This window comes from Equus caballus, chromosome 19 (assembly GCF_041296265.1).
Source record: "Equus caballus isolate H_3958 breed thoroughbred chromosome 19, TB-T2T, whole genome shotgun sequence".
NCBI classification, from domain to species: domain Eukaryota; kingdom Metazoa; phylum Chordata; class Mammalia; order Perissodactyla; family Equidae; genus Equus; species Equus caballus.
The window spans coordinates 33651500-33672467 of NC_091702.1; the positions used below are offsets into that span (position 1 = coordinate 33651500).

The 20968-nt window shown below is 37.6% G+C and overlaps 2 protein-coding genes across 8 annotated transcripts in view; one reads left to right on the forward strand and one right to left on the reverse strand.

Moving 5' to 3' along the window:
- The window catches only part of EHHADH (enoyl-CoA hydratase and 3-hydroxyacyl CoA dehydrogenase), a 53451-nt gene extending 51698 nt beyond the window's left edge, over positions 1–1753 (reverse strand). Inside the window, exon 1 of the mRNA XM_001498736.5 lies at positions 1702–1753. The gene's annotated coding sequence lies outside the window, so the exon portion shown is untranslated. The remainder of the gene's footprint in view (positions 1–1701) is intronic.
- Positions 1746–20968, forward strand: part of MAP3K13 (mitogen-activated protein kinase kinase kinase 13) — a 165042-nt gene continuing 145819 nt past the window's right edge. For 5 of the 7 annotated variants that reach the window (XR_011428778.1, XR_011428777.1, XM_070242662.1 and 2 more), the window contains exons 1-2: positions 1754–1844; positions 3637–3763. The gene's annotated coding sequence lies outside the window, so the exon portion shown is untranslated. Of the gene's footprint in view, positions 1845–3636; positions 3764–20968 lie in introns of all 7 variants that reach the window. The other 2 variants (XM_070242661.1, XM_070242666.1) reach the window with 2 other exon arrangements.

Here is a 20968-nt window from a genome sequence, read left to right on the forward strand (position 1 = left end):
TATCTATGTTAGTTTTGTCATATTCCTAAAATCAAAGTTGAATATTTAAGAGAAATTGCTTCCAATAGAGAAGTCCAAATAAAATTGTGCCACATTGTTGCCAGTGCATTCACAGCCTTTACTTTTACCTTAGGGAACTGGTTGGATCAGTTACTTATTGCTGTCAGACAGTTCAAACTGAAAGTAGAGCTCACAGGAGCTGATACTTAACCCTTCATTTCTGAGTAAATGTAAGAAGTTTGCCAGGGGAGAGGAGGCTACTGAGTTTGAAATGAACCGAGCAGTGGCCAGAACAGATCATTCAAATGACCATCAGAATTGTATGGCATCTGCTAGGTTACATTGCTCTTGTCTCTCTGGACTGGGATTTTCCTAGTCCTTTTCACTTGAGAGCGAAGGTTTTGAAAGTGAATTCGCTTTTACCTTATTAACACCTTGAGGCAGATTTGGGGAATGAGGGAAGCGGTGAGGATTTTGGGACTCCACTTCTGGTCCTAGCGCTGCAGCTAATTTTAGCATGACTTTTGGTCCGTGGCTTCTCTGGATCCAATTTTCCTTACTTGTAACATCAAGAGGTAAACTGGGGCTGGCCCCGTGGCCAAGTGGTTAAGTTTGCACGCTCCTGGGCGTGGACATGGCACTGCTCATCAATGCTGAGGCAGCGTCCCACATACCACAACTAGAAGGACCCACAACGAAATATACAACTATGTACCGTGGGGCTTTGGGGAGAAAAAGGAAAAATTAAAAATCTTTAGGAAAAAAAAAGAGGTAAACTAAGTGACTATCTGTAAAGTTCTTTTCAGTTCTAGCTTTCTGTGAATTTTTTGTTCTACGGATAAATCCTCAGCTAGCTGGTCCCGTTTTTTCCAGGGTTGACCTTCTTCCTTCTATAATTACTATCTCCATGTCTTTGAAGGCAGGGCTTGGGTTTTATTGGTCTTTCCACCAGTATCTAGCACAAAACCAAGCAGGTGATGTCAAGAAGGGTTGAAGTCGGTTCCTGTATCTTTATCTGGAGGGGTTCACAGTTCAGAGAGGGAAGGTACCAAGCATCATTAATTAACCTCTTAATTAAAACCTGAGGATACAAAGGATAACAGGAAAACTGGTTTCCAGCCTCCCTTACCACTTACATGTTCCAACAGGGAACAAGACAGCGCTAGTAATAGTCAATACTCATTGAGAGCCTTCATTGTGCCAGAGCTTTCCATTGGTTGGGGAGGGGGTCTCACAAGTAATACAACAACTCTATGTTCTAGGTACCAGTATTAGCTCCAGTTCACACTTGAGGAAACGGGTACGGAGAGGTTAAGTAACTCGCCTAGGTAACGCCGTTACAAGAGAAGCAGCACTCGAAACCTCAGAGCCCGCACTCCCAAGCTTTCTACTGGGCAAAGAAATGAGAAGAAAAGCACGAACACTCTTGTGATTTCCCAGAGGGGTCGGGCGACTTGGGAGAAGTGCTGAGGTCCAGGTACAGAGGCGCAGAGGGAAGTGACCGCAGCACGGAAGGCTGCAGAAGCTGGCCAAGAAGTTTGAGAAACAAAAAACGCACTTCTCCGTGCTGGATTACACAGCCGCAGTTTAGGATGGCAGGCGAAATAGAACCGGGTAAACAAGATCTGCAGAGCACCCGGATCCCCGAGGGAGCCGAGAACCAGGTCGGAAGTGACTTCAAACCAGCAGCTAGGAGCTTACCGGGACTGCAGGGCCGAGAGGCTCTCCGGCCGGAAGTGACGTCCAGGAAGTCACGCCCTGGAGGCGGGACCTGGTTGGGGAGGGGGTCGCGATGGGCGGGGCGGAGCTTGTGTGGTCATCCTGGCACCTTGGATCTCCGGCAGGTAACCTGCGGGCCGAACCTGAGCTGGGGCAAGGGTGGACGTCAGGGTCGGTGGCCCAGTTTGCTCGGGGCCCCAAGCTCCGGCGGGGAGAGATGAATCTCGCATTAGGTGGCTGGAGGAAAGGCTCCCTGGCGTGGGACTGCTTGGGGAGATTGGGATACGAGGAACTTTGGGACGGGGTCGTGAGGGCCAGGTTGTCGTGGAAGTACAGACGGGCTGAGTCTTCTGAGTCGGTCGTGTCTGGGGGTCATAGGCTCCGGAGCATTGGCGCTCGGGGGTAGAGGGACGGAGCCTGGGCACTGAGATGAGCTCACCTAGAGATCATTTTCCACTTCCCTGACCCTCACCCCTGTGCTGCTAGTAGGGGACAGGGGCTGCGTCTTTTCATCTCTTAACCCAGGACAGTGCATTGCTACTATTAGGCATTCTTTAGATGCTGTCGAATGAATGAATGAATGAACGCACGAACTTGATTCTGGCTCAGCGGGGGAACCTCAGTATCCCTACCTCTGAATGTCGAAGTGACTCCGGCTTAGTTTGCTAATCAGTGGTTTACGAGGATGCCAGTGCAGTAGAGATTCAGGACATTGCTGTTGTTATTTTGTTCATATTGAAATTTAGAAATGTGTATTAATATTTTTGTCTGGTGTGGGTAGAGAGGATAAGGCGATTAATTTGGCTTCTTTCAGGTCCCTTTGCTTTTCTGGGAAGAACTTCCAGGTGAATGATATCGGGGAGGAGTTGGCCATCAAATGACAAGTTGCAGTTGTAGCCCTGAGCTTCTAATTAGTGTTCTCAGTCCTTTCTTTTCTGCAACATGAACTTACTTTCCTTTTTTTTTTTTAATGTTTTCTTTCTCATGTTGGAGTACTTCTTACCTTTGAGATGTAAATGAGAATTATTTCATAACAAAATGAAAATAGTAATTTATAAAAATCCAGTCAGAGGTTTCACCTGGTGAGTTCACATAAGGTTAACTCCTTCCAGACAGTTGTAGGAGGCCTCCAAAAGAATGAATCCCTGAAGATTAAATTGTTTCCTTTGTAAAGTATTTGTTTAGGTGTCTTAAATGTGATGACGAGGGGGCACAGACCTAAAGAACAAGTACTATAACTTGATTGTTTTTGGTTGTCAAATGGAAAAAAGTGCAGACGACTGTGTAATGCAGGCTGTGTAATTGGATCGGGGCGTGAATCACTATCTAGATGCAGTCCCAGTGAGGCGATGGTGTGTATGGGCTTTGTGCTATCTGAGATAGTAGCTCCTAAGAGGTTCTAGAATCTTATTAGAGTGGATGTAATGAAGTAGGAAAACCTGAATTAATGGCTTGTTTTGTTTTTACAAAAAAGAAACTAGTAAGCATTTTTAGATTTACAAATCTAAGATGTTCTTAAAAATAGGTTTTAAAAAAATAGACATATAAATACGTTATTGCAGTCATTTAAATTTAAAAAGTTTGCCTGCCTTTAAAACTTATTTTCCCGATTTCTGGATAATGTGGTATCCAGATCATCCCCATCTTTGCATGCTCTTACTATGCTGCCATCTTTAGGATACATACAAATATGGTACAAAGTAATGTTTTGAGGTCCTCTAGATTTATGTTAATATTAATGTCTTACTTAAAAATAAAGTCCAATTTTGCTGCCTCAATCTGCTGTTCAATGTATGTCCACTAATTTTGCACATCAAATGTCTATATTCAAAATAATAACATTATAACTCTCATTCATAATAAATAGTATCCAAGTGGTAACTTAGGTACGTGCATTGACATTCTTGAGGTTTTCAGTTTTGCAGAACACTGATATCTATGGATTCTAACATGGACTTCATTTAAAGAAATCCACGGACCGTTAATGGACAAAAACATGCATCAATTTGTATTGTGGCATTCAAATCCTAGCACTTTGGGAAAGGTAAGTTGTTGACAGTGTTTTATGTTAGGTGAGAAATAGAACAGCCCTGGATTGGTCTAGGAGATTGTAAGACAGTGATTGAAAAATATAGGCTGCATTCTGTAAATGATGCTTTAATCTGAACCTTCCAAAGAGAAGTTTGTTCTGTATATATGAGGCAGTTTGTTACTATTTCCCTGTAAAAGTGATCAGAAATTAAAGAGATTGACAAGGTGTATTATTCCTGGAAGATTACTGCTCTGCTGTCTTTTTTTGGGAGATCTCCTTTCAACACTTTACAGCCTGGTAAAATATATAAACCTGTGGATACCCTGTAGGAATGGAGCCTGAAATTGTCATTTAAATCATCTCACGTCCAAGTTTGGCTCTATAATAGTGTATGTCCCAAATCTGGCCAATTTTATTTTATGCCTTAGTTTAAAGCAAAAAAAGAGGCCCCGAAATGGGGTTTTTTTCTTTATCCTGCCTTATTAATGCTCTTTTCTTTTTTTCTTTTTAAAAATCTCTTAGATGATTAATTCTCCAGGGCTTTTATCTTTCTGTCCCAAGGTTGAAGTTTCTCTTTTTTTCTATTTTACCTTTCCTAGCTTAGGAGTTTAATTTTCAAAACCTTAACTCCTAACTTTGTGATAATGTTTGGCACTTTTTAATCACTAAGCATTAAACTTGTAGTTTTTCTTGGTCTCCTTTGTAGATACACTGGCTTCTTGTTTAGAATTTGTTCAACTCTAAAATCAGGCAATACTTCTAGGAATTCATCTTTCAGATAGACTTCTGCTTGCACACAAAAATTTGTATATAAAGATATTTATCACCATATTATTTGAAATAAAAAAAAAAAACAAACCTAGAAGTAACCTAAACATCCCTCAACAGAAGTCTGGTAAATAAATGCCTTCATACAATGTAGTACTTTGCAGCTCTTAGAAAGAATGAAGCAGATCCATAGGTGGAGACACAGAAAAATCTCTAAAATGCATTGTTAACTGAGAAGAACAATATAGAATTGTTGGGTATGGCATGTTTTAATTTGTGTTTTTAAAAGCATACATTTATATATATGTACTTGCAAAATTACTTCAAACATGTATAAGGAGCTATTAACAGGTACTCCTGGGGAATGAGACTAGAAGTCTGGAGTAGGAAGAAGACATATTTTTTCTGTATACTCTTTCTGGTGGATTGCATTTTTTACTATGAACATGTTTCTATTTTTATAATACTAAGAAATAAACAGCAAGGCGTTAGGCTAATTTAATAATTATGGGAGCCTACTACTATTCCTTGCGACTTTTGTCCTTATAAATATTTGCCCTGTTCAGGAGGAATGGGGTTGCACACGTGAGTTAAGTTTTTTCCAGAGCTGCATGGAAGATTTGGTGATATTATAATAGGTTTTAACCTTGACATTAGATTATTACTCTTAATAAGGACTTGTGAATAAAGTAAGTGCTTAGTGCTGCTGAATTCAATACTCATGTACAATTTATAGCACGTTGCTGACCTCACCAGGTGATATGGATATTGTCACCCTCGTTTGTGAGCTAAGCTTCTGTTGCATTGGCATGGTTCTTCTGAACCTCTCAGTACGACTGAATGGGATGGACTTTGTTCTATTTGTATTGCTGTTTAGGGACTCTACTGTTTAAACAAATCTTAGTTATTATTTCACTTCATTCTTGATATTTAGAACTGGCTTAAGGCATTTCAAAGAATGGCTTGTTCTCTTCATTAGTAAAATCAGTAAACCAGAAAGATCCTTTAGATATATATGGATAATCTCATTCTGTAGTGAGAATTTTACTTTAATTGGCTGATTATTTGCCTTAGGACTTAGCAAAAATTTCTGATGACTTTTACTTCTCTAGCCATCTTTATCTTTCCATACTTTCATTGTGGAAAATTTGGAATAATAGTAACAGGTGAATAAAATGAGTTATACAAGAAATTTAAAGATATCGTAATCTTCATTTTATTAGTAGAGGGATTTTATTTGAAACTTGCTTCAGAGTAGGCTGTGTAAGATACATATCTCTATGATACCACTGATTGTGTCTCTCGTTAAAATCAAAATGAAGGCCGCTATCTAGGGGCTGAGTCGTGATTAATGGAATAGAACAGGTTATGCTATGTCACATGTTTTATAACCATACTTTGGCATATAGTCATTTTTGTTAATGATGCTTTGCTTCTTGAGATCCTTGGGATTAATCACTACCAGACACAATGGGGAAAGCTTTGGGCAGGATGCCTAGAGTGGGACTTCTTCTTGCTAAGAGAGTAGATAGCAATGAATTGATTCCAAGGGTAGATTGTAATTTTCCTGAGTCAAGAGGAATATGGTAAAGGTGACATATAGAAAGAAAGGAAATTAACATGACTGTGCAAGTTACACATAGATAACACAAAATTGGGGAAGATACATGTATATGTGTGTGTGTGCATGTAGATATATAATACATTATGTATATAAAACATACATATATATAAAATACATTTTATATATAATGTATACAAAATTTTCTGGAAAACCAAAAATTCCAGATAGGAAGTTATCCAGTTAGTGCAAGAGATTAAAAAAGTCAGAATTTTAAGTCCTTAGAGCTGGGCCTGTCACGGGCCAATTCATGGCTGTGAGAGCAGCTTAAAGAATTTTCGATGTTTTAAGATCATTCACAGGGTTCAAGTGATGTGAAGGTAGACCAAAGCCTGAGAGTAAGAAAATGAAAAGCTAGCAACATATAAGACTATGGGTAAGGGTATCTTTTAAGATTCTGTTTTGTGGTATTGTTTTGGGGAGGGGAAAAAGAAGGGGGAACTCAAAAATTTATTGCTGTTGCATTTGAATTTGAGCTAGGTCCATAAGCCTTTCCTAGCATTCCAGTTGTATACGACCAACATGGATGGATAAACTAGATCCGTTAACCTACAAAACATTAATATACAAAAACTAATTTCATTATCAGGTATATCTTGAAGAACAAGAGAATTGCTTTTAATCAATTTTGTGATTATATAAAAGGACAACTGTGATGAGATTGAGGGGGCTGGGACACTTTTGTTCAGAAAATAGAAGACTTTGGAAACGTTGGAGAAACTCCATAGGAAGTATACTAGTTCTCTGTTATTTGCGGTCAAAATTGGTTCTAAATGAGAGAAGGTATAGAACTTGTCAACAGTGAACAGATTGTATCAAGAGGCAGTGAACTCCGGGTCATTAGGGTTGCTTAAGCAGTTTCTCGTTGTATGGGAGATTGTACTAGATTATTATGAAAGTCCCTTTCAAAGCCTAAATTTTTTTTTATAGTGCAATAAAGTGATTTATTATAGTACAAGTATACGTTCTGTTATTCTTGTAGTGTTTAAATACTGATAGCTATCTTGCCCACTGGTCACTTATCCACCAACCTCAATTTACTCATAACTGGGAAATAAATTTAAGAATTACCTGAGCTCCCAAATTATAAGACACAAAATCCATATGTTTTTCTCAAGTCCTTACTCAGTTTATTTACCTTCTTTTAGACATACTCCTAACGGCTTAGTAAACTGGCATCTAACTCCACAGTCTGTTAGAAGCAGCAAAATGTGAGCGGGCAGAGTGCTCCTGTTAGAGGCAGACACATGGACAAGTAAGGACAAGAAGAAAATCAGAAAGCAGACCAACTAATTTTAAAATTGCAGCACCCCAGCTCTTTTGATTAGATGGAAACAGCTCTATGTTAATGGATGTTCAAAATAATAACCCTGACTGAACTTAAATAATTTATGTTCAGTATTTCCTATTTAAGAATATCTGAATTTTAGAGTGATCTCTTCAGTGTGTTTAGTAACAAAAGACAGTCAGATATTTTGGCACTTGGAGAGGCTGCATTGTATAGTAGAAAGAGCATAGACTTTGGAGTGGTAAAGACAGGTTAGAATCTGGGCTCCAGTATCTGCTGGCTGTTCTGCTAATTAACTTTATTATTCATTCCAAGCCTCAATCTCATCTGTAAATAGGAATTTCCTGAAGAATAAAAATTATGTATGTAAAAGGTTTGCCTATATTATTATTTCATTATTACCATAAAGCTTACTCCACCTTGAATTTTTTTCTCTTTAAATAGAGCAAGAACAAACATACCTAATAACTTTAGTGCAAGTTTAATATATATTAGTGCTAATAATGGTGATGGCATGCTCAAAAAACCTTTTTTTAAAAAATTGTGCAAGTAATCCATGTCCACTTTACAAAAATTAGAATACAGAAATGTATTTCTCTCTCTATATGTATAGAAATATATTTCTCTCTATATGTATTTAGAAATATATATATATAAAGAGAGAAATATATTTGGATATATATACTGTGTAACCAAAAAAAGAGGAGTAAAGTCACCTATAATCCTCTACCACTGTTTGTGTTTTAGTGGCATGCTTTATTTTTAAACAGCTTTGACATTCCTGCAAGATGTCACTTCTGAGTAGTGACTGCTGAAATGGATTCTCCATTGCTACTGTTAGGAAACTTAAATTAGTCACTACACTTTCTAATCAGAATATGCAGTGAAAGATCGTGACATGACACAGTGCTGATTTGAAGAAAGCCTTAGTCCTGGTAAATTTTGTTGTATTGAAACCAATTTTGTAGAGCAGTGGTGTGGGTTGGTGTTCTGGAGCCAGAGGGCCTGAGTTTGAATCTTGACTCCGCTATTTACTAGCTAGGTAAACTACTTGAATTTCTTAACTTCTCTGTGCCTCAGTTTTTTCATCTCTAAATTGGGGATAATAGTAGTATCTAATTCATGGGATTCTTGTGAGGATTAAATGAATTAATCTACATTAAGTGCTTAGAGCTGTGCCTAACAAAAAGTATAGACTCAGTAAATATCAGTTGCTATTATGAATTTTTAAAGGCTTAAAGTTTTCCTGGAAAAAAGGCAGGTTTGTAAGAGCACATAAAGTAAAAAGAGACAAGTTGCAATGAGCACGGAGGTAGTCAGCGAGATTTACTATATGTTTTTCATTGGAATTTGCAAAGTGGTCTGACTTTTGTTAGTTTTTCTCCCTGTTTAAATATTTTCAAGCCGTAATATATTCCTAGTTCAGTTTCTTTCTCTACCCAACAAAATCAACGTCATTTTATGCTATCTCTTCCAACAAATATTTTGGCCATGCTTTCAAAGGTCAAAAGCCTTGAAGACAATCAGATATCATGGATAGTGATCAAAGAGATTCAGGAAATTATCATTAAATCAGTTTATCTGACTACAGCCCAAGGTAGCTGTGTAAGAACTGTAAATTCTGTTGCAATTTGAAGAGAAGAATACTAATCAAAGAGAGAAGCCAATGAACATATTTAGCCATTCTGTACACTATCTTTTAAAAGTCTTTCCTTTTCTTTTTCTTCTTTATTTCTTTTTGTTTTCTGTTTTTGTTCTTTCAGCATGGTATCTAGTGATCTGATTGATTACTGGTCAAAGAGTTATAGCTTTTCAAAACCCTTTTTAAAAAATTTATTAGACTTGCTAGTAGAATTTTTTTGTGTTTTGTTTTAAAGCGTCAAGTACAAGGTTTTGAAGATCCTGGGGCCTACCATCATTACGCATGCAAGATTTGAGTTTGAATAACTTCGTCAAGACTTAGAGCCTCTTCAAAAGCCTCAAGTCTCATCAGCATTAAAGCTCTCCATTGAACCCTCTCACAAAAGTCAAAGCTTAAAGACACTAAAATCCATTAATACATTCCATTTCGTATCTTTCCTCTGATTTCTCTTCAATTTCTTTGGCCTTTAGGGTGTTTCATATTGCTTATGTTCCTTTAGACTGGAGCCAAAGAAACAGTGCTTTTCAAAAGAATGTATGTCCTGTGGCCATAAATTTTCATTGGTAGAGAAGCATAAATTTGGCATAAGTTTAGAATCAGGTCTTTTGTTGTATCCTATAAAAACTTGAGTCAATAATAAGATGAGGATGAAGTGGTAAAAATATTTGTGGTCATATTATACTCTCAGAGGTTATGTGGTTTAGAGAAAAGAGCCCTCAACCTAAAAGTTAATGGTTCTTATTCTCTCTGCCTGTTACTAGATATTTGCTAACTGAGAAAGTCACTTAACCTGTCTCAACCTTAACTTCATCTGTAAAGTAAATCTGATAATAATTTCCCTCCCTACCTCACAGGGTTGTTGTGAGGATCAAATGAAATAATGTACATAAAAAGGAGTTTTCTATAAAATGTGCAGTATAGACCCAGGGTCCTGTTACATAGCTGTGAGTCACTCCCTCAGCTCTTGGGCCTGGCAAGCTAGGTGATTTAAGCACCCTGAAAGCAGCCACCATGTCCAGGCTGGATACTTGGTAACCAGGCTGTGTTAATTTTTGTTTTCTGTGAGTACATAGAACACATTTTCAGGCTAATTCTAAGAAGGAGGAAGACTATCAATTTCCCTAAAATTATAAGTTATTGTTGATAATGCTCTAGAGCAGTTATGTATTCTAACATATTCATGGTTTGCAAAATTTATTTACTAAGTTGTGACCAGGACGTTTTTTTGAAATGAAAGAACATAGAGCAGAAAATTGCACAATGCATCCCACATGGTAAGACTAAATATTGTTTTAGTTATATATATGTGTGAATGTGTGTGTTTGTACTTGTGTACCTGGTCCTTAAATAAAATGCATTTTTTCCTACAAGTTGCAGGCGCTGATCTAGGAGTATCATTTTAGTACTAATGTCTTTCTACGCATTTGGATTCTTATGAGACTTGGTGTTTCTTTTCACTTCATACTACTACTTATGACAAAAGAATTAACAGTTAATATCAGTTTGACTTTTGGCCTAATTAATGAGATAGTGTTTAATTTCAGAGCACAGAGAAAATCTATAGGCCTTCTAGATATTTTATTTAATATTCTAATGCCATCTACTCTGACACCCAGACTATTATAACATTTAAGCTTGGTTCAATCTCATACTAGTAGAAAGATTGTATGAAATGTTTTTCCTTTTTGAAAGTTTTTCCTTTTATCTTTCTGGCCTAATGGAAAACAAAAACTCCCACTTAGTTTAGCATTGTGTGAGGACCCTGTGGAGATAGGTTAGAGGGAATACAGTCAGCATGACTAGGAGTTTGATGGTCTCTAGAAGAGAAAATGCCAGCTTTTCTTTCTTTGAGTAACTAAATTTATCTTTAATGATATAAGAAAAATAAGTCACTGGTGTTAAGTCACTCAACTATTTCACAAAAAACAGATCTCCACCTTTTTGGTGATAGTATTGATTAGAAATAGGTGACTTTTATAGTATCCACGAACAGTAGGGAACGGCTTCTTCTTCCAAGGGTTGTACATTCCAATTCATTGGTGAAGATTCTTTAGTGCTTTAGTGTACTGAAATTTTATATTTGGTGCCCTGGGATTACTTGTTTAAACTTTGATGGAATGTTGCAGAAAATATTGATCTTACCTACTTACAAATTATATAAACATATAGAATCCTAGCAACATGAATATTTAACAGAAGATTTAAAATGTAGAATCCAACTGCTTCATTTTCTGAATAGTCATAGCCAAGCTTCATGCACTGATAGAAACAGAACAAACTGCGTAAATCGTGCAAGTTTGAGGCTCTTTTGTGAATGACAATTGGCAGCAGTGGCATAAAGCTCATTATTATATATGATCAGTTTTTTGTTGTTCCTCCCAAAAGAATCACCTTGACATTTGTCTCCTCTCCATGGAGAAGGTAGGATCTACCTACAAAGTCAAGGAAAGTCATTAGGCAACCTCAGCCATTCTTGACCTTCCTCAACCCTCATGAACCTAATGCAGCATCGAATTCTGTCTTTTCTACCTTCAAACTATCCATCTTTTCTGTTCTCACGTTCACTACGCTTATTTATGCTGCCTCCCCTCATCTTTGCCTGCACTTCTACAATAGATCTTGACTGGTCTCCTGTGTTCACTCTTCCCTTCTCTAATCTTAGTGCTTTTAGAGTCATCTTTAAGAAATACAACTCCAAAAAAATATGTATGTACAACTCTAATCTTTGGTCTCCTGCTTTAAACTCTTGGTATCTTACTGCCCTTAGAATCAACCCAAAATCTTCAGATCTTCAGTCATTCTTCTTGCCTACTCCACTCCAGCCACAGTGGTTTTCCAATTCCATGAAGATGCCAACTTTTTTTTTTCCTGGGATTTTTGAAGATGTTTTCTGCTTGGAATGCTCTCGTCCCTCTTATCCCTCTTTGCTTAATTCCCCCCTACTTATGTCACCAGTCTCACTTTGAATACTTTTTTCTTCAAAGAAGCCTCCCCCTACAGCCCAGACTAGATTAGACCGCCCTCCCTCATTATTCTTCCATAAATCACCCAGTTTTTCTCACACCTAGCATAGTTGTAATTATTTGCTTAATCATTTGTTAATATTCTTTCCCACAAGACTAAAGCTTCACGAGGGCAAGGACTGATGTGCGTTTTATTTACCAATGTATGCCCAGTGCTGAGGAAAATCCTAGTAGACAGTATAGGTTCAGTAAATATTTGTGGACTAATTCTGCCCATAGCTAACCACTGTTTCCACTTAGACATTGCAGATACTGTAAATTCTTCGAGGCTGTTTAACTTCTTCTATTCAGAATCCTCCAGTTGTTTCTCATCTCACTCCAGTTATAAGCCAAAGTCCTTATAACAGTCTCCAGGGCCTTACCTGATCTCCCTTTGCTCTCCCCTGATCTGTCATCTCCTAATGGTCAGCCCCAGCCACTCTGGTCTCCTAGCCGATCCTCAGAAACACAAAACTTTCTTCTGCCTCAGGAACTTTGTACTTGATATTCCCTGTGCCTGGAATGTTCTTGCCTTAGATGTCTGTGTGGTTTAATCCCTCATCTTCTTAAGATCCTTCAGGTCATGATTTGTCACCTCAGTAAGGCCCTTGCTGACCATCTTATTTAAAATTAGAACCTCACCCCCAGCCCGTGGGCTCCTCTTCCCCTTCCCTGCTCTGTTTTTCTCCACGGTACTTATCTCTGTCTGACATGCTATTCACCAGTATTTCTTTCCCCTAGTCCCCAGAACAGTGCCTGACACATGGTAGGCACTTGGAACATATCTATTAAATGACTAAATTTAACTTATACTCACAGAGGTGCATATTTGGGACAAGTAGACCTAAACCTGAATCATGGGGACTTAATATGTTTAAATGACTTTAAAAGATGAGTTAATTAAATTTATTTATATCTTGCTCTGTTCTGAGAAATATTTGACGTGGCTTCTAAAAATGCATATAGTACAATGGGATGAAGATGTATAAAGAGAATAAAACAAAAGAATGTAATAGTAACATTAAACTATGTAAAGTTAATGTATAGAACATTCTCCCTAGTGGCTAAAGGCAGGTTATAAATTTGACTCATTAAAGAAAGAGCTAGCTTGCTCAGAAATGATAATAGGACTGGAATTGTGAACTTTGTTCTATGACACAGGTCACAGACATTTGAATCTTACGTGAGAACCCAGAAAACCTGTTTAACTGTAAGAAATCATGAAATTACTCTTCTAGAAAAAATTTGCTTTCTGTATTAGGAAATTCTCTATTGGTATAAAATGTACACAGTCTATCCGTAATAAAGCCTCTGCTATATCTGAGAGATGACAGTCATCGCCACCAACCTCTGTTTGTATTGTGTCCAGGACATGTCAAAGATTGGTTCAAACTTAGTAACTGGATATTTTTGAAAGTCTGCTGTCAAAGATCCCAACCAGCACATTAATTACTCTAGTTTCTCCAACTCTAATCATGAGATGGTAAGAGAGTCCAGTGGTTGTGACTTCCTTCCTTTTAAGGTAGATAATTAGCAACTTATAAATAGGTTTTTCATTTTGCAATATATACATATATCAAATCATTATGTTATACACCTTAAGCTAATACAAAGTTATATGTCAATTATATCTCAATAAAACTGGAAAAAAAGAAATAACTTTTTATACAACCAACAACTGAATTGGAGTGGAGGAGTGAGAGTAAAGCAAGTGGATTAGACTTCAAGAAACCTTTCACCAGTATGGTAACCAAAATCAGAGCAACTTTGTGTGGAGTTCAATGGGATGTTATACACTGCATGTCTTTCTGTTCATGGCATGTATACTTTCCTAATTCCATTTTGTCTTTTTTTTTTTTCCCTCATTTACAAGTGAGTCTGAGAGTTGTGGAGATACCTGCAGACCAGAGATAAAGCAGGGGATTGGGTGGTGGAGGACTGCAGACCTTTTGGTAAGCTCTGCAGTGGTCTGTTAAACAAAGCTGATATTTTGAGGCAAAACATGAGAATATCTGCCTAAGTGGTGTTTCACTGGCAAAATGTGCTCCTATTTGACTTTTTCTTCTTTTTCACCCTTCTCCTTTCTATCTTTGACCTGGAGATAAACAGTACTTTTTGAAGTCAAATCTTCTGTCCTGCTCCATTTTTCAGAGATGAAAGAGGGAAATTAAACCAACATTAGACTTTTAGAGAAATAATGGAAATTATATATTTTTTAAAAAATCGTTTATGTTCCACATATTTCAAAGAAAGAGTACAGGAGACATAAAAAGAATACCAGAGAACCATTAAAATCAACAGTTCCCATAAAGGGAAAATAATTTTACCAAAATCATTATATATAACATGTTGCTGATTAAATGATCATATTGGGTTATATTTAATCTATAAGTGTACATTATTCTAACTAATTTAAAATGTATTGAATGTCTTTATACATTTTATTTGCTGGGACTTTATGTTCATTTTTAAAGAAATTGAGCATCTCTTCATTTTGGTGTTTGATGAGTATCAGAAAACCTGAGAACAGACAGAACTGTCGGCATAGAAATAATGCAAAGGTCATCATATCTTCTAGCATAAGTGATGTAGAAGCAGAAGGATCTTGTTTTCAGTGAAAGTGTTGAAGCGGCAGAAAGAAAATAGCCCCCAACTTCTTTGCTGACACAAATTTTGCCACAGTGAGGACAAAAAAATATGTCCAGGCTTTTAACTCAGTATTTCCCAAACCATGTTACTCAGAATGCCTGACACAGCAGACTCTGTAAAACAAAAGGATTCTGTAATGACAGATTGGAAAATGTTGCATTATTTTTTTGAAATTTATAATGCAAATCAGCATTTTCCAAACTTATGTGTGGCCAGAACCTTTTTTGCTCATAAAATCTTAATAACCCTGGGAATAGGGTTTCAGGAAATGCTGTTCTAGATTAGAAAATTTAAAAATATACACATGTATAATAATATATTCTACAACGGTATTTGGTATGCTCTAAAACTAAGTAAGTAAATTCTGATTATCAATAAAATTTTTGTTCAGTATCCTTAATGAATATAAGTGTTAAAATACTAAAATTATTCCAAAATTAGTAGATATGTACTAAATTGAATGTATGGTCATTAAATAATTTGTTCAGCATTGACAAATAATCACTTATCTTTTCCTGGAAACACTTTCTTTACTTGGACTCTGGTATATCACATCCTCTGGGCTTTCCTCCTACTTCTCTGACTATTCCTCTTAGTCTTCTCTGTTGGTTTCTCCTCATTTTCTTGACCTCTAAACACTGGAGTGCCCTAGAGCTCAATCCTAGGACCTCTTTCGACCTACAGTCATTTCTTTTGATGATCTTATGTATTCTCAAGGCTTTAATACCATCTTTACTCAAAAATTTTTATCTCCAGCTTGCACCTGTCCTCTGAACTCCAAGCTTGTATATACAATTGCCAACTTATCACTTCCATTTGTATGCCTGATAATTCATCTCAAACTTAGCATGTTCAGAATTGAACTCCTAATCTTCCCTCCCATCCATCTTCTTTTTAGCTTTTCCATCTCAGTAACAGACAATTCCATCCTTCCTGTTTCTCGACCTTGGGGTTATCCTTGACTCCTCTCTTTCTCTGATACCTACTGTCTGATCCTTTAGAAAGTCCTATTGTTTCTACCCTAAAAATATAACCAGAATCCAGTCACCTCTACTGGTACCCCTTGAAATTGCCTCCTAATTATCTTCTTGCTTCAACCCTTGCCCCTTTCAATCTATTAACACAGCAGCCAAAGTGATCCTGTTAAAACAAAAGTCACTCCACTCAAAACTCCAACAGCTTCCTCTCTTACTGATAAAAGCCATTCACCTCTTTGACTTGATCTCCTACTTCTCTTCCCCATGTTCACTTCCTTCAGCCTTCTTTCTGTAGGGACTTTGCTGATGCTGTTCTCTATACGTGGAATGTTCTGGATCCCATGTGGCACTTTCCCTTACCTCCTTGAAGACTTGACTCAGAGGTCACTTCCTCAGTGAGGTCTTCATTAGCCACACTAACTCCCAAACCCCGCTCCCCTCCAACACACACACACTTAGTCCCTTTTCTTGCTTTTTCTCCTTAGCACTTCTCACTATGTAACAGTCTATATATTTTTGTTACTTGTCTTGTTCCTTTCAGCACTAGAATATAAGATGCATGAGAGCAGGGTAATTTGTTTTGTCTTTCTGTTTATTCTTTGCTATAACCCTAGATACTAAATAAATATTTATTGAATGAATTAATGAATGGGTCATGTATGGAATTGCTTAATTGTCTTAATTAGCTGAATATTATATTTTTTAGTTGTCTTAATGTGGTTGAATATAAAATAAAGTTTTCATTTATACAGAAATCGAAGTAGTTTTCAGATAATGGGAAAAATCCTATTTAAATTGAGAATTTCTCAAAATGTCAGTATACATTTTTACTCATTCATTCAATTACTGTTTATCAAACACTTGCTATTTTCATATATGCTGCCAATATGCACTTAATAAATAATGCTCTCAACAAGTTAGAATTCAGTAAATTGCTCTTGAATGGGTAAGGTAAACATAGTCAATATAGTGGTAGTATCTTTTACTAAACATGCCATACCATGTAAAAAGAGATGTGTATAAAATAATTGGAGAAAATGAGAGAGCACATAAAAATAAAAACAGCTAAAGAAAGATTAAGGAAGGAAAAGAATGACTTCCAAATTTTATGTGCTGTAATGCAACTGCTCTTGTAACCATGTGGTATCAGTACAGACAAATAAAAATATAAGTAGCAAGATTGAAAACCAGAATTAGATACATCAGTATTAAGAGGATTCTTTTGAAAAACAAAAACAAAAACCTAACTCATGAATCAGAAATTAGCATGGATGTAATTCAAAGGAAAAAGCACTAGTATATGTATTGCGTATTCGTGTATAGAATAAAGACAAAAATTGAAACAAATACCAAGATAAAGAAGATTTGTGAAATCAATTTGTTTAGAGATATTTTAATGATATGCATGGAATATTAAAATATGATAACATTTTCTTAGTATACATAATTTATCCAAAAATTAAAAGTATTAATAAACAGAACAAAAAAATGAAACAATGTGTTTTCTAGATGTGGTTTTAGATTTAAAACACCACTTGCAGTTATATATGAAAATTAAATAAAAATCCCTCAAATCTAAAAACATTCATATTAAATTATGGGAAGAGAGTTTTGCTTCTGTTTAGGTTGAAGAAAATTACAAGAAAGCATTTCTCCCATGGTAACAATGATAAAAAGCCTGATGATCCACAAAGTCATAACTTTTCTTGAGCCCATTAGACAGTTGAGTTCAAAAGGCAGTCAGTGAACTGAACTAGTTTCATACCGTTGTAGTCAGAAAAGATGCTCGGTGTTATTTCAGTCTTCTTAAATTTATTGAGACTTGGTTTATGGCCTAATATGTGATCTATACTAGAGAATGTTCCACGTGCATTTGGAAAGAGTGTGTATTCAGCAGTTTTTGGGTGGAACATTCTCTATATGTCTACTAAGTCCATCTGGTCTAATGTGTCACTTAAGGCTAATGTTTCCTTATTGATCTTCTGTTTAGATGATCTATCCATTGATGTAAGTGGAGTGTTAAAGTTCCCTACTTTTAATGTGTTACTGTCAATTTCTCCTTTTATGTCTGTTAATAATTGCTTTATGTATTTAGGTGCTCCTATGTTGGGCGCATAGATATTTACAAGCGTTATGTCCTCTTGTTACATTGTTCCCTTTATCATTATGTAGTGCCCTTCTTTGTCTCATGTTACAGTTTTTGTTTTAAAGTCTATTTTGTCTGATATAAGTATTGCTACCCTAGATGTCTTTTCATTTCCATTTGCATAGAGTATTTTTTTCCATCCCTTTACTTTCAGCTTGTGAGTGTCTTTAGGTCTGAGGTGTGTCTCTTGTATGCAGCATGTATATGGGTCTTGTTTTTTATCCATTCAGCCAGCCTGTGTCTTTTCATTGGAGCATTTAGTCCATTGACATTTAATTTTTTTTTTAAAGATTGGCACCTGAGCTAACAACTCTTGCCAATCTTCTTTTTTTTTATTCTTCTCCCCAAAGCCCCCCAGTACATAGTTGTGTATGCTACTTGTGAGTGCCTCTGGTTGTGCTATGTGGAATGCTGCCTCAGTGTGGCCTGGTGAGTGGTGCTGTGTCTGTGCCCAGTATCCGAGCTGGAGAAACCCTGGGCTGCTGAAGTGGGGCATGTGAACTTAACCACTTGGCCATGGGGCTGGCCCCTCCATTGACATTTAAAGTAGCTATTGATAAGTGTGTACTTATTGCCATTTTGTGACTTTTTTCTGGATGTTTTTGTAGTTCTTCTCTGTTCCTTTCTTCTTCTCTTGCTCTCTTCCCTTGTGGTTTGATGGCTTTCTTTAGTATTATCTTTGGGTTCCTTTCTCTTTATTTTTTGTGTATTTATTATAGGTTTTTGGTTTGTGATTACCAGGAGGTTCATATATAATAACCTATGTAAATAACAATTTATGTTAAGTTGATAGTCTCTTAAGTTTGACCTCTTACTAAAAGCCCTACACTTTTACTCCCCCACACACATTTTATGTTTTTGATATCATATTTTATGTCTTTTTTGTGTGTATATCTCTTAACCTCTTATTGTGGAAATAGATATTTTTGTCTTTTGACTTTCATACTAGCTTCATAGGTGGTTGATTCACTACCTTTACTGTAGATTTGCCTTTGCCAGTGATATTTTTTCTTTGATATTTTTCTTATTCTTATTTGTAGTCTTTTCTTTTCCACTTAAATAAGTCCCTTTAACATTTCTTGTAACGTGGACTTAGTGGTAATAAACTGCTTTAGTTTTTGCTTGTCTGGAAAACTCCTTATCTGTCCTTCCATTCTGAATGATAAACTTGATGGGTAGAGTATTCTTGGATGTAGGTTTTTTTCTTTTCAGCACTTTAAATATATTGTGCCACTCCCTTCTAGCCTGTAAGGTTTCTCCTGAGAAGTCAGCTGATAGCCTTATGGGGGTTTCCTTTGCATGTAACTTGTTGCTTTTCTCTTGCAGCTTTTAGGTTTCTCTCTTTATTTTTAACTCTTGACATTTTGATTATATTGTGTCTCTGGATGTCTGTTTCCTTCCTAAGGTTAGGAAACTTTTCAGCCATAATTTCTTTAAATAGGTTCTCTGTCCCTTTGTCTCTCTCTTCTCCTTCTGGGACACCTGTAATACAGATGTTAGTGTACTTGATGTTGTTGCAGAGGTCCCTTAGACTGTCCTCATTCTGTTAAATTCTTTTTTCTGTTTAGCTTGGGTGATTTCCTCTAGTCTTTCATCCAGATTTTTGACCCATTTTTCTGTGTCATCTCTGCTATTGGTTTCGTCTAGTGAGTTTTTCATTTCCATTATTGTATTCTTCAGTTCTGACTGGTTCTTTCTTATATTTTCCAGTTCTTTGTTGAAGTCTCGCTGTGTTCATCTATTCTTCTCCCAAGATCAGTGAGCATCCTTATGACTATTAGTTTGTACTCTTTATCAGGTAGATTGTTTATCTCTGTTGTGTTCAGTTTTTCCTGAAGGATTTGTTCTGTTCCCTTATTTGGAACATATTCCTTTGTCTCCTCATTTTGCCTACTTCTGTGTGCTTACATCTATGTCTTAAATAGATCAGCTACATCTCCTGATTGTGGAAATGAGGCCTTATGTAAAAGGCACCTGCTGGGCCCCAGCAATGTGCTCCGCTCTTGTCACCCATGCCAAATGTTCCAGGAGTGTCCCTTGTGTGGGCTGTGTGTGTCCTTTTGTTGTAGTGGGGTTGCTCTTCCTGCAGGCACAAGGGTAGGCTAGGCTGGCCCTTGGGGTGGCTGGTTATAAGGCTCAGCTGTGTGGCTGCTATGGTCACTTTTTTGGGCGGGGCAAACCCCAGCATAGCTGACTGCGAAGTCTAATAGCACACAACTACTGCTGTTTTGCTGTTAAGCCTGTCAGGCTGCCAGTGTGGCTGGTTGCTAGGCTTGGGGGCTCACAGTTGCTGCTGTTCTCTGGTGCAGCTGCCCATGGCACAGGGACTGTTGTCAGCTCTCTCAGGAGTGCAGATGGGTGGGTTTGGCCTGAGGCATGGCAATGCACAGTCTTTCAGGCATTGGAAGGCAGGGCAGATCCCCTGTGTTGCTATTTGAGATGACTAGAGGCACGAGTCTGCTGCAGCTGACACATGCCCCACTGCCCAGGGGCTCACAGCCCCGCCAACGCAGGCCCGCATGCATGCCTTGTTGATGCAGACCCACTGGCTCCACAACAGAGGTCCCACACACCCCGCCTATGTGGGCCCACAAGTTCACATGGGCTTGCCGGTGGGTGGGGCCAGTCCCTGGGTGGGCTGCCTGCCTGGCTTCACTCAATTACCTCAGGTGCTGTAGTGAGCAGGGCAAACCCACAAAGACTAAAGGAGGGACTCTAATGGTGGCTGCCAGCACAACTGAACTAGGTAACAATAATGGCTGCCTCCAGTGTCTCAGTCCCTGGAGGGGTGGGCCTAGCCTCCTCCTGCCTCTCCGAGATGTGCTCTGAGCTTAGTAAGTGAGTATCTTCTACTAATGGACTATGCACTTTTCTTTCTGGTGTTTTTGTGTTGGTTTTCAGAATGGTGAATCTGTGGGTGGGCCCTTTAAGAGCTGGTTTTTCCTTTTCTGAAGTTCGATAGTTTTGCTGGGCAAATTTGTCATTGGTATTCACAGCCAGCAAAGCCAGGTATTATGGGATCTTGTTTTGGTTGTGCTGAGTCTAAGGGCTGGGATGCCTATTGTGGCACAGATCTGCAGCTCAGATCCCCTACTTCTCTGGGAAAAGGTCCATACGTTTGAGA